This window comes from Pyxicephalus adspersus, chromosome 1 (assembly GCF_032062135.1).
Source record: "Pyxicephalus adspersus chromosome 1, UCB_Pads_2.0, whole genome shotgun sequence".
Classification (NCBI taxonomy): domain Eukaryota; kingdom Metazoa; phylum Chordata; class Amphibia; order Anura; family Pyxicephalidae; genus Pyxicephalus; species Pyxicephalus adspersus.
In genome coordinates, this window is record NC_092858.1 from 132,043,009 (window position 1) to 132,058,909 (window position 15,901).

Sequence of the window (15,901 nt, forward strand, 5' to 3'; positions counted from 1 at the left end):
GCCCACATCCAACAAAATCACTAATACCAGGGTATATCTTCATACTGGTATCATTTACATTCCCTAGATAATTAATAGACCAATCGGAGAGCTCCTTTAGCTATTTCCATTTAGTATAATACACCCTATCTTTTCAGACAAGCAAACAACCTTGATGATTCTATTCTATTTGAATTGCACTAGAATTAGCTGCTCTTTGCAATAGGTTGTAGATGTAGATATGGTTTCTGTAGTGATGTTGCAGACTGCAGCAATCTATTGGCTGCTGGCTTTGTAAATTTCATTCAGTTTGCTCCAATAGCTGAAGGAGAACGACTGGTACAGCCTGGTCCTCTCTCCCTGCTCAGCCTCTCTCTTCCTTGCAGATTGGGCTCTCTCTCTGTCTCTGCATAGGCAATCGGAGCTCTTTACTCTCCAAACCTTCTCTGCTCCAAGCTGATTGTAATGAATTTTCATGCTCAACGACTATACAGCACTTGCTTTCCTCCTGCCATCAAGACAAGCCTTTGTTTTCTGGCTCTTACATTCCTTTGGACTGCAAGACCTCCCTGGATTTCAACACACATCTCTATGTATTTGCAGATGTAAAAAGGAGCCTGCTTTGCATCAAGCATTTCGACTAAGGATTTCCATTTTGCAGGATTTGGCTGAGCAGAATACACTGTGTGCATAATCTCTCCCTGTCTCTGCTTTGTCAAGGTAAGATGCTTAGCTGACTTTAAAATGCATTCTGTGTGCTAGTTAAGCTAACTATGCTTGCAAAGAATGATCAGCCTATACTGCAGTCCTTTTTGGTGACTACTTTCCCCCTATGGCTGGGATTCAATACTTTTTCCCCCCTTGTGCTCTAAACAGTGTCCTATTCAGAAAGCAGAGTGTGTGCCATGGGCAGTAATGGTCATTTTGCTGCAGTTGCTTCTTTGGAAAAAGAACATGGTTGTATGTATGTGTGTGTGTGATGTTTACAAAGTAGCAGATCAGACCTCTAAAAATGAAAATTCATTTCATCCTGCAATCTTGTATAAAAAAAGAAAATCACTGCTGTGTGATATCTGTGGGGAAGCCCTTTTGTGGTGTTGGTTAACCAAAGGAAACAAGGATTATTGTTGCTATATCCTGTTACAGCAGAGATACTGTATCTGATCATTTGATACACTTTGGCTTGGATGTTGCAGTGCCAGAGCTTTCTTTTTTTTTATTATAGACACAATGCTGTTGTAGTTCATCTTCAGTATTCAGGGCTTTAGGTGGCATTAATCCTTAATACATCATTGTTAGGAAGTAAGATATGGTATTTGGAAAAGGATTTTGTGCACTCCTAAGCTTGGGATATAGACTCTATGGTGATGATTTTATTGCTAGACTGCACCTTGCATATTGCAACACATTGCTTGCCATTCTGAATGTGTAATGCATATTGGATCAGAACGTGCTTTACAACCTGAGACTGTCATTGCTACTAAAAAAAAATAAGTTTTTTTTAGATGGAAAGCAAAATGATCCCTCCAAAAATATGCCCTGCCCCCAATGGTGCATCAGAGGATTTTGGACCCCCCTCCCCTCCCCAACATCACTTTATTACTGTGATTGCAATTCTTCTTTATAACTTGATTATTGCCTACCTCTTGGATACCACACCCCCATAAATGGCGGGTACAGAACCCACCCCCCCTTACCCCACCTTATTTTAAGCTGCATGGTTGATCTGATCTTGCAGACATTAGCTTGTGTTGCATGACACAGAGGAGAAAAGGAGACTTTGAGGTCTCCTGCTGCTTTTCATGCAGTGGTATCTAGAAAGTAGCTACTGACTAGCCAGCCTTAGATCCATCATCTGACCAACTACACCAGGAAGATCTAATCCATTTCCAATAACATAATAAGTGCAAGAAGGATGTTTTCTTCTTTTACTTTTTTGGGGAATCTTTATCTTTTCTTTTAAATGTTAATATATGTTATATCCAACATAGGAGCAAAATATCTATTTGATGTTTTATGACTTAATGAAGCTTTGTTGTATGGCATTTCTGAAGGAACACGGTTTCAATAATTCAGTATGGACTAGTTTGATGTACATTTTGTCTTATCCACAGCATCTACTGGAGACCTTTAAACACACATAAGCAGTTTTTTGTGTACTTGCCCTGAAGTCAGGTATGGCTGTATTGATCCTTGCCACTTGCAGAAATTAAAAGAACTCAACAAAGAAGGACACTGCTTGTGCAAATCATTTGAAGATTTGTGGTTTTAAACATTAATTACCATTGATGTTTGTCTATTTGCCTCCACAAGTGATCATTGCAGCAACCCATCATGAAATCCTATGGCATATGGACCTTCTGAATCATGAAATGGCAATTGACGGGTGCTTGTATGTAGCTAAATCATGGGCTTCACTGACATTAATCGACCGCCCACTGTGAAATGTGACATTACTCAACCCTTTCTGCTAGGATTTGTCACATATTGTGACAATGAACGATCTTCAACAGAGGTCAATCCATGCTGGACCTTCATGAAGTCCATTTTCGTCTCTGCAAAATTGCCAAGCATTGATGTTTAGGGCATATTAGCATAGTGAGATCAGTTAGTTACTGGAATAATCCATGTATATTTCCAAAGGAAACGTAAATGAAAATATTTGGACTTGTCATAAGCAACGGGAAGTTGGAATTAATAATATGGACAATCTTACATCAAATGAAATTCAAAAATTAATTTCAAATTAAAATGCTCTTTGTTTAAATTGGTGATCTCTGTCTTCTGGCCATCTCTAGATGATAATACTGAAACAGGATCTATTATAGCTACAAGGAACAACATCTGTCCTGTTAAGATTAATCCACAAGGTGGTAGTGTGTACACTTCATTTTCAACATTCTCTGTAGTGGTCACTTATCTGAAAGATGTAGTTTGATGTATATACAGTAAAAGGTCTCACGGAGAGCCATTTATTATATATGTAAAGTCCAATACCTGTTTCATGACATCCATTACTCAGTTGAGGCCTTCTGAGTCACATATTTAAAACTGGCACGGTCAATTTAAAAGTATTACATTGGACAGCCGAAACAAGGAAACCATTTAGTGGCTTACCAAAATTTCCAATCTGTATTCCTCTGCCAGCTCCGGAGCTCTGTGCTAAATTAATAGGAAACAATACTATTCTTTTTCTATGACTGACCTAGTAAAACATTAATTATTAGATGTATTTGTGAAATAAGTATTTGTGTACCCTTGCAGGGAACATCCAGCCATCTACTGAATGATTAGGTGTTGACTTTGCTAATTAGAAATCTGTTTCTTAGATTCTAGGGTATTATGTTATTGCAATGAAATTATTGACAGCTATTCCCAACACAGTTTCAGAGGATTTCCCATTAGTCTTAAAGTTCAGGACATCAATCTTACAAGAAATGCAAATGAAAGTCAATAAATAATTGTCAAAGACATTTGAAGCACACTTTTTTATCTATATGTCTGAACAGGGCATCGCTATGCACTGGGGAACAAGCACATGTAATCTGTTGAGGGAAGCGTCATTCTGTAGCAATGTGTGTGTGCGTGTGTGGCTCTGCATGGATGTTTGTATATGTGTGTATTTGGCATATTGCATCCCATGTCCAATGTAATATGTATTAGTATATGGTATTATGATATGTAGTAGTAACAAAACTATGCAGTATTAGTATATATATGTCAAGGTCATTTGTAGATTTTATCATGCAACAATTAAAAGAACTCTATTACCCACATTTTAATGCAAAACACATGTATTAGAACTATAATCTTCAAATGCATTTGAAATATTTGTAGGATAACCTCAGTTATGACAAAGTAATAGCTTGATTTATAAATCCTAGAGTTGTTTTTCCCTGGCAACTACCGGTAGTTTGCTTTTCACTTTCACTCTACAACCTACTTTATAAAAGATCTCAGTGCTTGCTGTATGTAACACAATAAGAGTTTTTATTTTAGAGTGGCACAGATCTCGGAATTAACTATGTTACATTGGAGATTGTATTATGCTATTGAGAAGTTTAACCTTTTGTTGGCAGTCAGCTCATCAGTAAAACATTCATGATTCAGATGAGGCAATTGTCAGGAAGAGGTTACATTGCTTTGTAAAATGTCCTATATAGCTTTGACCTCATAGCATTAACATGTAAATTGAAGACCAAGGGGCCCATTGATGACTTTACTCTTTGTCTTTATTATACACCTGATCTTGTATCTCTTGTGGTCTTTATAAATATGTTTATAACACATTTGCTCACATGAGGGCCTTTGGTAATGCAGTTGCTGGCTATGTATTCTAAGACTTCTAGTATAAAATTACAATGTATGCCAAAACAAATGATTATAAATAGTGATTTAATACTTTGAGTCCAGTTTCATTTTCCATAATGTGTGTGACAAGGAACGATATACTAACCCTCAGCCACCAGTCTGCAGTCCTTTTAAATTTTTTTTTCATTTAAAACCCAGTTGCTGGGTAATTGACAGTGTTGTCGAGTATGCTGCTTTATTTAATAAACTTGTGGTATCATGTTCATAATTTGTGTGTGATATAGTGCTGCCATATTGTAATCCACAGAGCCATTTATAATGATAGTGGTGCATCCTGGTATGTTATGCAGGGTTTTTTTTTATTGCTGGTGCAATGCTATTTGAAATGTAGAAACCAAAAGCAGCCAAAAAAATTCCACTTAATTGGCAAAAAGTAAAAGGAGATCCAAACATTTGCTTATTTCTGTTTTTGTTTCTGCCTGCTAAATAAGCCCCAATTCTAAATGTATTTTGGCACATATGCTGTTTGTAAATTTAGGGATTGATGACACTGCAAAATAATGCCTTACAAAAAAAAAAAAAAAAAATCAGTCTTGGTGTCTGTTTTGTATCACTAAACTTAATTAGGGGGTTGATACTTGTTCATGGCAGCAGGGGTATAATCTGTGTCTCTCAGAATTGTAGAGTGGTTGGGTTTAATTGAGGGTAGGTAATTGAAAACATTTAACGCAAGCCTTATGAGGAAACATTTTTATAGTTCAATGGTGTACTAATTGACTGGGTAAATTCTGCATACTTAACAGAGTTGTCGAGCTGCTGTTTTTGACAGATTCCCAATATAACCCCCCAGCTCTTCTAGGAGAACAATCTGCCTTTCATGTTACGTAGTCATTCATAGTGACACAGTCACCTGGAAACAAGAGGAAGACAATTCAGTCCTGCAGGCTGCCAAGAAACATATTGGTCTGTCATTTTAGGAATTAAGCTGATTAAAAAAAGGACTTGTTGCTGTTTCCAGTCTAAATATCCTATAGGAAGCCTCCTAATAAAAGGTTTGCTGTAAGCTTGCATCTGGCAATAAGCCACGCAGATCAATATGGAGCTCTCATTTCAAACAGCAGCACTTCTCTGTCACAGTTCAGCTCAGGTGCACTCAAGCAGTGTTTGTAAAGCATTTATACTCTGAGCCATTTCGATCCCCACATTTGACAGGGTTATGTACTCAACTCTGTCACCTTTTAATAGTTCTCATTCTGTTTGCTTTACCACTATTTCCAAGATCTAAATGGCATCAACCTTGTCTGTGATTCCCATCACTTAATCCTTGCAAACAAATGTTTATTAGCACCTTACTAAAGTCAGATCCAAATATTAGTGCGCCAGATGTTTAATATTAAAGTATATGTAAAACTCCTGTAAGCTTTCATATATATGCAACATAGGAAGGCTATTTTTAAAAAGCACACTGTAATTAAATGCTTTTTATAGAAAACTGGACAAAAGAATATTTCCAAAACAAGACATTTCATGCCTTAAAGGAAATCTGTAATAAAGGAGCATAAAGGATTCCTTTGATGACGTCTTCATAGCGTTCCAGGGCCTTAGAGATTCAATGACATCAGGGTTCTTCTCTAAGTCACGAACTTGGAGTTATGATGGCAGTCTGACATTCACCCTGAACATAACAGGGTCATACATAGAGATGACATCAGGATTTTCTAAGACACTGACCTGGAGTTCTAATGGCATTATGTACTTCATAAGATGCATTTAATGAAATCAGGAGCATACAGGCTTCCTTTGATGACGTCTTCATCTGAGCATTCCAGGATCCTAGAGATCCAGTGACATCAGGGTTCTCTAAGTCACAAACTTGGAGTTATGATGGCAGTCTTACATTCAAAGCATGCATTTAAGGAAAGTTGTAAAAAAAAAAAAAAAAAAGAGGGGCATACAGGCTTCCTTTTATGACTTCTTTTTTTGCAAACACCAGTGTCATAGAGATCTAATGGCATCAGGATTTTCACTGACATGATTTGATGTTACTTTGACATTTTTGGAATGCACACTTGCTTCGGGCTAATATGTTACACTATTGAATAAAAAGACATCCAGAAACCGGGTAATTGTTTACTTCAAATTAAGGTTGGCAACAAGAACTTCCATAATTGGGCCTGATTTATTAAAGCTCTTCTAAGGCTGGAAAAGATATATTTTCTTCAGTGAACCTGGGTGATCAAGCAAACCTGCATTAAATTTCCTAAAAGTAATTTGCTATTTGTTAGCAAATGTTTTGAATCCTGGTCCTGATCCATTCAAGGTTCACTGGATCACCTGGTTCGCTGCTTCACTGATGAAAGTGTATCCTCTCCAGCCTTGGAGAACTTTAATAAATCAGACCCTTTTGTTTCAGTAAACGTATACCTACATTTTAAGGAGTCAGGATTCGCATTTTAGTATATTTAAAAATGGTGCCCCCATACAAAACATAAAAAGCCTATTAAAAATAAAAATAAATTCTGTCACTTAGACACACAGCAAGAAAATACAGCTATCTGCCTAATCACATTTTTTGAAATACACTCACCATTCTTTGTTAAGCCCCGGGCACCACCATCTTTTTTTCCTTTTCTTGATTCCAGATCTTCAGTCATCTTGATTGGCCAGGCCTGGATGATGGAAGTCTCACACATACCTGGCACATCCAAGCATCATATACCGAACTGCACATGTGCAGCATTCTGATGTTTTAAAAGAAGATTGCTGTCAGGCAGGTAAGTATATGTTATTCCAGGAGGTACCTTTCCGCAATAAACATGTACCTGATCGCAATATTTCAAAGGGGAACTTTAGTCCTGCTTTAAAAGGAAACCATAAGGTAAAAAATACAAAAGCCACCGACTTGCTTGTAAAGTTGCATGTTTCAGCTCAAGCATGTGTATCCCAGCACCTGATATACATACTTGTCCAAGGTCAGTGACTTACCAAGGAGTAAATAAGGGGTAAGGATGGCATTCCTCAATCCAGTACTTTAAAAATAAATAAGCAGTAGTGGCTCTTATACTTCTAACCTGACATGTTCATTTTAAATAACAAATTAAAAGAAATCAGCAAACATCCAGAATTTTAAGAAACAGGCTGCTAGTACAGGAAATGCTGTTTTAGCAGTTATGTAACTCTTCAGAAGTGATGAGCTTCCAGGTTCTCTTTTTAATAACAATAATTTAAATGGAGTATAGAAAACAGAATGTTCTCTAAGCTAATTGACTAGATGTGAGGATAATTTAAAAAGTTAGTATAAAACATTTTTAAGGCAGAAGTCAACATTTCTTTTCTGCTTAAATAGATTTGCCACTTATTAAATTTAAGTACCTGTAATAAATAAACTGACTTGGTTTTAATTTTCTATGAATCCTAAGTGGGACATTCCTAATGTGGATTGGGATCAGATCCCCATTGTTAGGAGAATGTTTTTTTAATGTGTGGTTTGCATGAGATAGGCTTCTAATTGCTAAGTAAACCAGGAAAATTCTCCATGACAGATAAACTGATCTATCTATATATATATATATATATATATATATATATTATCAGTGTTCTCTCCAACCCCTTTTAGCCGGGCGCACCACCTGGCACTTTTTAGTAACCACCCAGCTGCTTTTGGGTGGTTACTAAAGAGTTGGCTCACAATACAGGGGCTGCCACCCACCTAAAACTTACTCCCACCCGGCTTAAAAAAATTTGGGTTGAACACTGTATTATGAATAATATGTTTTACTAGAATGCAACATAGTGGCTTTGAATTTCCACCAGTATGAAGTTGTCAATTGTATTTATTACTTCTGGCAGTAGTTGTGGAATGGTAATATTTCTTCTAGAAATATTACTTATATCATTTCTACTACAATTTATGCTACTAATATTTTTATTCTTGCTAATAATAATAAGGCAATCCCATTTGCTTGCATTTTCAGGCCTCTTTTAATTTGCTATAAATCATTAATGTCTTACCGCATGAAGATTGTACAGTATGTATATTTTTAGAATTCGAAGAGAGGAAAGTGATTTTAATCACTGCATGTGGTAATACCTTTGTAGTATTGAAATTAATTGCCTATAAATTCATTTTTTAATAATTTCATGCAGATATTAAGCTATATATTTTATTGCATATTACTATAATTGCATTTGCTGAACTTCTAAGCTGGAAACAGAACTCTGAATTTAATTCAGCAAGAAGAAAATTATATATACTATATGTATATATATATATATATATATATATATATATATATACAGCTGGTACTAGTATTTATTTTTGTACCTCCCTATCAAGGTAGACTTTGTAGGACAATTACCTAGAAAAGATCCTTTATAGGATCCTGTAAATATTATATTATTCTTTTTATGATATTTTCAGGTAATGTTACATAAAGTTATGTGTAAAGACTTTTGCTAGTAGCCACTAACAGAGAAAGATAATAGGTGATTGTTCACACATCAAACTTGAAGTAACACTGGTGGTTTAAGAATGAGATTGGCACAAGATGTAAAGACCCACCAAGGGTAGCAAGCAATATTTACCTGTCGGTGATAAACTGCAAACCTAAACAAATATTTCTGCTCATGAAAACCCATTTAGCTCAATACTGGACCAGCTGCCTTAATGTGTTGTAGGCAAAGTTTTTTTCAAGCCACCTCCTCCGTGTGGAGGTGGTGACAGGGTGCTGAAAAAAAGCAAACTTTTCATTTTTTTTATGGTCCACTTCTTTGTACTTTATTTTAGGTACACTATACCTGTGAGGTGCTGACATCAGGCATAGATCACATTTTCTGGAATTAAGATTAACAATATTTATCGCATTGATTTTTCATATACTATACAATTGTTTCCAAGAATTTTTAAATAATAACATTGTCAGGGAAAATGTGTGTGGTTATTATATCTGTATCTTGTTTTTTAGCTCACTAACAATTCCAAATTTGTGCTATGTTGCAGGTCTGATTGGCTACCTATGGCTTAACCACGTGGTCAGTTTAAAACTATTCAGCTATCAAACTTTTATTACTTTATATTGTTTGGGGAAGGTATAGTTAACTGATGTTACCAAGATGCAAACTCCAAAGTATTTAAATATTTAATAACTAATATGTAATAGCCAACTTATAGATTGAAAGGTCTTTACAAAAGCTTGTAACTTTTAGGTTCAATTACTAGCATTTTCAAAGAGTTCTAAGCTGCTTTTGAAAGCATTTATGCTTTACTAACTTTAATTAAAACTTGAGACAGGCGAATATTTATTACAATTCACATTTTTACATACCATCAATAGAGTTTTTCATTGACTACAGATATTTAAAGCTTTGTTCACAAGGGCTACAACTCATCAGGGCAGTTTGTACAGCTTACTTTTATCACACATTTGCAGAACCTTCTTTGAGCAGTTTTGAGCATTTGTGTTGCACAGCTGCAAAGTTGTCTTGTAAAGCACAATTCAGTTCCCCTTAGGGGCACTGTTCAGAGATCCAATTGGAGTGCTGTTGATTACTTTAAACAAGCTTTTAGTAAGCTTTCAACAAATTTTAGGAAGCGTTGAAGACTTTCAGCATCTTATTATTTTCACAGTCAACACTCCTATTAATATTTGCACTTTAAGGACTTTAGCAAAGACAACAAACTTTGAAAATGCTTTGGAAAGGCTTTCTGTACACATTGGGCCGGATTTATTAAAGCTGTAGATTTTCTTCAGTAGAGCTGGGTGATCCAGCAAACCTGGAATGGATCTGGTCCAGGATTCAAAACATTTGCTAACAAAGGCCTTTGGGTCTGATTTACTAAAGTTCTTTAAGACTGGAGAAGATAGACTATCGTGCCAAAACCTGGAATGGATCTGGTCAAGGATTAATACATTTGCCAACAAATAGCAAATGATTTTTAAGAAATTCATTCAAGGTGTGTTAGATCATGCAGGTTCTCCCATGATAGTTTATCTTCTCCAGCCTTGGAGAGCTTTATAAAATCATGCCCCCTGCTGTTATACAAGTTGAAGCAGAGTGTTAAAGAGGAGCAGTTGAATGCAAGGCAAAAAAGATGTATTTATTTATAATCCTCAAAGGCTGCAAAGGATATAAATCAACTTGTGTGCACCAGATAACATTGCAAACCTACATATTACCAGCTATAGGAAGGACCCAGCAGGCCTTTCAAGAGGGGTCACCCTGCACTAGGAGAACGAGCAACTGATATGGCCTTTATTTCAACAATCTTTTGCACAAAGGTCCAGTGTTGAGACATTAGGCCTGATTTATTAAAGCTCTACAAGGCTGGAGAGAATACACTTTCATCAATGAACCTGAGTGATCCGGCAAACTGGGAATGATTTTCTTCAAAGGCATTTGCCATTTGCTAGCAAATATTTTGAATCCTGGACCAGATCCATTCCAGGGTGGCCGGATCACCCAGCTTCACTAATAAAAGTGTGTTCGCTCCAGTCCTTGGAGAGCTTAAATATATCAGGTCCAATATGGTATTCAACAGTTTAGCTTTAAACATTTCTAACTTGAGTTTTCATTTGGGAAATATTTAAACCATTTTTACAACCATTAAATGGGACTTTTGAGGGACACTTGCTAAAAGGCACAAAATTTATTGATACATCATTTACAATAAAGCACATATTATGCAGGTACACCAGTAGGTTTAATTCAATTTTAACATAACTCTTGGGGCTCATATTCATTGATACAAAGTCTAAAGTTCCCCTAATGACCTTTTATAAATCTTCTGCACATGATGTCATCAATCACCCTACAAGTAGGATTTTCATGAGGTTACCGTTAATAATAAAAGGTTCTGAATCACCAGTAAATGCTTTATTGCAGGCCCTGCTCCTCAAAGAGTACAAGTACATTGCAAATGAGGTAAACTACTTTGCTTAACAGATCCCCAAGGTGTTGACTTTTGGAAAAAACATATATAAGTATACTACTTTCTTTTAAGTTCTGATGATATAATATTATATCTGATGACTAAAAAGATCACCAATAATTACAAAATAGTGAATTTGTAAAATTTGTTGAAGATGTGTTTTGTAATTTACTATTATGTATCTGTTATGATTTTGAATTTCCTAATTACCCCTCAAAATGTAATAGTTACTTATTATCAGGTTTTCATTGCTTTCAGTAACAAGACAATCCCCTTATTTCCTGTTAATAAAACAAGGAAAGGCATATTGGTTCTTTAAGTTCCGGCTTGTTTTGGACTATTAATTTATTTGTAGTTGTGTTTGTTGTACATGTAATGACTGTGTACAAATGGCATGCTTTGTTGAAAATTACATGATTTATTTATGCTTCTTTATAAAAAAATATATTTACAAAATATAGTTGCATTTTAAGTAACAATGATAAACTTCTTAGAAACATAGCATAAGTCAAACACAAACACTAATTAATCACTTCCTATCCAGAATGTACCTACTTTAGTACAATATTAATTGTGGTGAAATACATTTTAAGCTAACATTACAGTTTCTTCTGGATAGTAATTTGCTAATTCCAAGAATTCTGCAAGGCAAACAATTTGGAAGCTGAACATTAAACTTGATAGTCATCCACTGTTACTATTTGTATTATGTTTTGTACCAGTTTTGTGTTTTCAGTTCTTCTGATTGTTTGTATTTGGCTTACCATTTACAGAGATAACATGTTGCTATGGAAACATGTGGGTGGCCATTACTATTTTATGTGACATAGGTGTTCTAAATTTAGAGTACATTACAAAACTGTAAAAATGCTTGGGAGTATTTTCATGCTTAGACTAAAGAGATCCAACCTATAGACAGTAGTAGTACTTAAAGGGAACTGCAGTTGTACCAAAGAAAAATAGTTATGATCAATTTTAGAAATATACATATATTTTTACCTCTTTGACGTTTTTGTCTTTTGTTTTATATGTTTTTTTTTTAGCATATTTTGCTTACTCATTTGAAAAGGGAATTCAGTCTCAGTTACCTAAAAAGTAGAGATTGCAAAGTAAACACTCATTTGGCTTTGAAAATATTTTGAAACTACATTATATTCAATCAAACACAATGGTCCTGATTTTTAAAGCTCTCAAAGACTAGAGAGGATAGACTTTCATGACAGATTATGGGTGATCCAACAAACTTGAAATAGATTCTTAAAAACAATTTGCTATTAGTTACCTGGACCAGATCCAATCCCGATTTGCTAGACAATTCAGGTTCTTTAATGAAAATATGTTCTTTTAGACTAGTCTTTTCCAGCCTTGGAGAGCTTTAATAAATTAGGCCCTATATATGCAATAGGGTTTTATAAACTATGAAGATTTATCTATTCTCCCTGGCATATTCACATAAGCTTTGGTCAATCAGACCTGCTAAATTCTAGAACTACCTATTTTGCGTGAGATGAAGATTTTAGTCAATGGTTCTCATATATTTGCAGTCCAGAAGATTCCTAATGATGTACTTAGAATGCTCAAGCCTCCATAAGCTTTTAGAAACATATAGAATTTTTTCAGCTAATTTTGTTTCTGTCAAAAATAATATATTAATGAAATTTGGAAATGGTCATCCAGCCAAACTAGTAAATACAGTATATTTGAGGAGGGAAAAAGAAAAAAGCTTTCAGAGGCAACTATGTGTGATTAATTGCTTGTATTCAAATAACAGAGTTCTACTATTCAAAATCGTGAACAATACATTTAACCAGTGACTGCATAAAAGAATTTATATATAGTCAAGCAGCATCAAAATCCCAACACGCTTTCTCCTTCTTCAGGGGAAATCACAGAGTCTCGTTGATTGATGATGACTTGATTGTATGAGATCTTAGCTGGTCGTGTAATTTGAAAATATCCATATAGTCATGATGTTAATGAATGATAGGTGAAGATAAAAAGGTTGAAGTGCTGTAGTGAGATATCTTATTGCATGACTAAAGCCAATAATGCAGAGTGGTAGGTTTTATGATAAAGGTTAAATGACTGAGGATGGAGATAAGGTCGGTAGTGTTTGACAAAGAGTTTTCTAGATATTCGGATATTTGACTGAAAGTTCAAAAGGAGCTGGTCTAAAGTATTTTTAAGTACATTCCAGAAAAGTTGGTAATAATCTGGTAAAGTTTTGGTATAGTCACTAGGACTTTTTTCTCAAGGGAATGAAAATCAAACATGCTGTTGTGGGGGACTGGCAGTAAATAGTTGTGGGTTGCATTTTTCTAATGTGTGAAAGTCATCATCAAAGTTAAAAGGATTTAGGAGATGTAGATTTGGAATTTAGAAGATGTAGATTGTCAAATTAGCAAGACCGGTGAATGGCTTAATTTAGGCCTTTCTTTCTATAAATAAATTAGATAGATTTTTATTGTTAAAGATTACCCTTTGCAAATATAGATCAGCCAGCATTGGTGTAGACAAGGTTTTGGTTAACAAAACAGTAGAGTTCTTTTTCTGTATTAAAAACTAAGGTTTTATATATATATATACATATATATGTTTACCACACAAAAGAAAGACACATAAGCATTACCTATGTACTTCACGTTTTTGGAGAAAAAAACTCAGATCTTATTTAAATAGCTTTTAAGCTTTATAATCTGCGAATCATCCAGAAGATTTTAATATCACACACTTTTAAATTTCTAAATGCACATGTACTGAGTTAAATGCTAAATATGCAGTTAGATTGATGATTAGGTAATTAGTTAGCACAAAGACTCTCTTTTGCTTCTCTATTTTTTTTGTGTTTTTATCATGAGTGTAATGAACCCTATTTACGTATTCATTTCCCATGATATTCAAAATGATTGCAAAGAAAACCAGTAACCATTTTTAAGTGCCCCTGCTGGTATTATGACCTCTGTTCAACTTATGAAACCATTTTAAGAATATAAAATTCTATAGTCAGTGACCTTTTTAGCATAAAGCATTCGAATATTGTGGAATTTCAACAACAGCTCACAAGATGAATCAGTTATCAGTGGAATTTATGCATGCTCTGTAATCATAAATGCTAATCAAAGCACGATTCCTAATCTGTTTGCTTTTTGCTGTGCCAAGTAAGTGTTCTGCCAGATCTATAAAAAGGGCTATTTTAAAATCTTCATTTGGTTTCACCCACTTCATGTTAAAAACATTTTCAAAAAATAATATTAATTAAATTATAACTGTTAAGTATTATCATCATGGCAATGTCATGGTGCCAAGATGAACACAAATATAATTAGTGTCATATGAACTACAAGCACTGTAATGTGATGTGATGGTTACTATAGCTACAGTGGTGATCATACTCAGTCACACAGAGCATTGAACCTAGCATCATCAGTGTAGGGGATCAAACAATTCAAAAAAATATAATATATTCTGTATGACTAATATTTTGCAGTAATGTATATTATATGTTTAGTGGGATTAAAATTAACTTTATTTGTTGAGGAAACTTTAAAAACACATATCCAGCAGTTTTCTATATATTCTCCAATGCAACAAACATACTATAACAATATAAATAGGATAAGAAACAGATTATAGCCCCTGAAGTAGCCACAGAACTAGATTTTCATAAATTGTTTACAGAATTCAGTTGTATGTATCAGTTTGTGTTTGGGAGTAGTGGAGCTATAATTCCAAGGCTGCATACACATGAGCAATAATTGTCGTTGGAAAGGATCTTTTATGATCCTTTCCAATGACTAACGACTGCACAATGCATGAACTCGTGCTGTACATACAACGCCGTTCTGCTCTATGGAGAGGGGGGGCGGAACAACGAAGGGGCACCCTGCTGCGCGCTCTCCCCCTTTCCTTGCATTCCGATCATTCGTCGTCCATCGTCTGTGGATCTGCCAGGACGATCGTCTGATATCGGCCCTGAGACGATTACTGGAGGAGAACCATTGCAAGTGTGTACGTAGCCTTACTGTACATAGATTTCATAGACTGGATAATTCCCAGGGGAATTGACCTGAACTACAAAAACAACACCTTCTCCAACAATGCAGGCATACTGAATCCTTAAAGCCCCCATTTGTTGGTGGTTCTTAGTGCTGATCATTATATCACTACAATTATCATGTTGGAATCAATTAAATCATAAACCATAGCATACACTATACCATATTATTCATTACTATATATATATATATATATATATATATATATCTACTCTATTTAACAGTCAGCCAATAGGAGCACTTATAGTAATGGCAAAGTATCTCTTTTTTACAATACAAGCCCTTCCTGCTTGTGGTGTGGTCTGCATAGGGTTATGTTGGTTTAATATATAGCCATCATGTGCTTATTTCCCATCCAGGGCACAGCAACAGGTCAACCTAAATGCCCCCTTGGCAGTAGCATATACCTTTATATGCTTACCCTACGTGGCAGTGCATGTAAATAGAAATTTAGCAGCTATGTGATATGTGCGTGAAAAGATTGCTCTTTGAGTCCCCTTTGAATGGATAACTCCCATTTTATATGGGTACATCTTTTTTCGTTGTGGCTTTCAGTGAAATAAGATACAAGGAATTAAAATTTCTTTTGAGATTCATTAGGAATTAGAACCTCCATTTGTGGCTCTAA

At 35.2% G+C, this 15,901-nt stretch overlaps 1 protein-coding gene across 3 annotated transcripts in view; it reads left to right on the forward strand.

Moving 5' to 3' along the window:
- Positions 1-245: 245 nt before the first annotated feature.
- Positions 246-15,901, forward strand: part of NLGN4X (neuroligin 4 X-linked) — a 158,806-nt gene continuing 143,150 nt past the window's right edge. Inside the window, exon 1 of one of the 3 annotated variants that reach the window (XM_072427433.1) lies at positions 246-699. The gene's annotated coding sequence lies outside the window, so the exon portion shown is untranslated. Of the gene's footprint in view, positions 700-6,940; positions 7,065-15,901 lie in introns of those variants that run through there. The other 2 variants (XM_072427452.1, XM_072427442.1) reach the window with 2 other exon arrangements.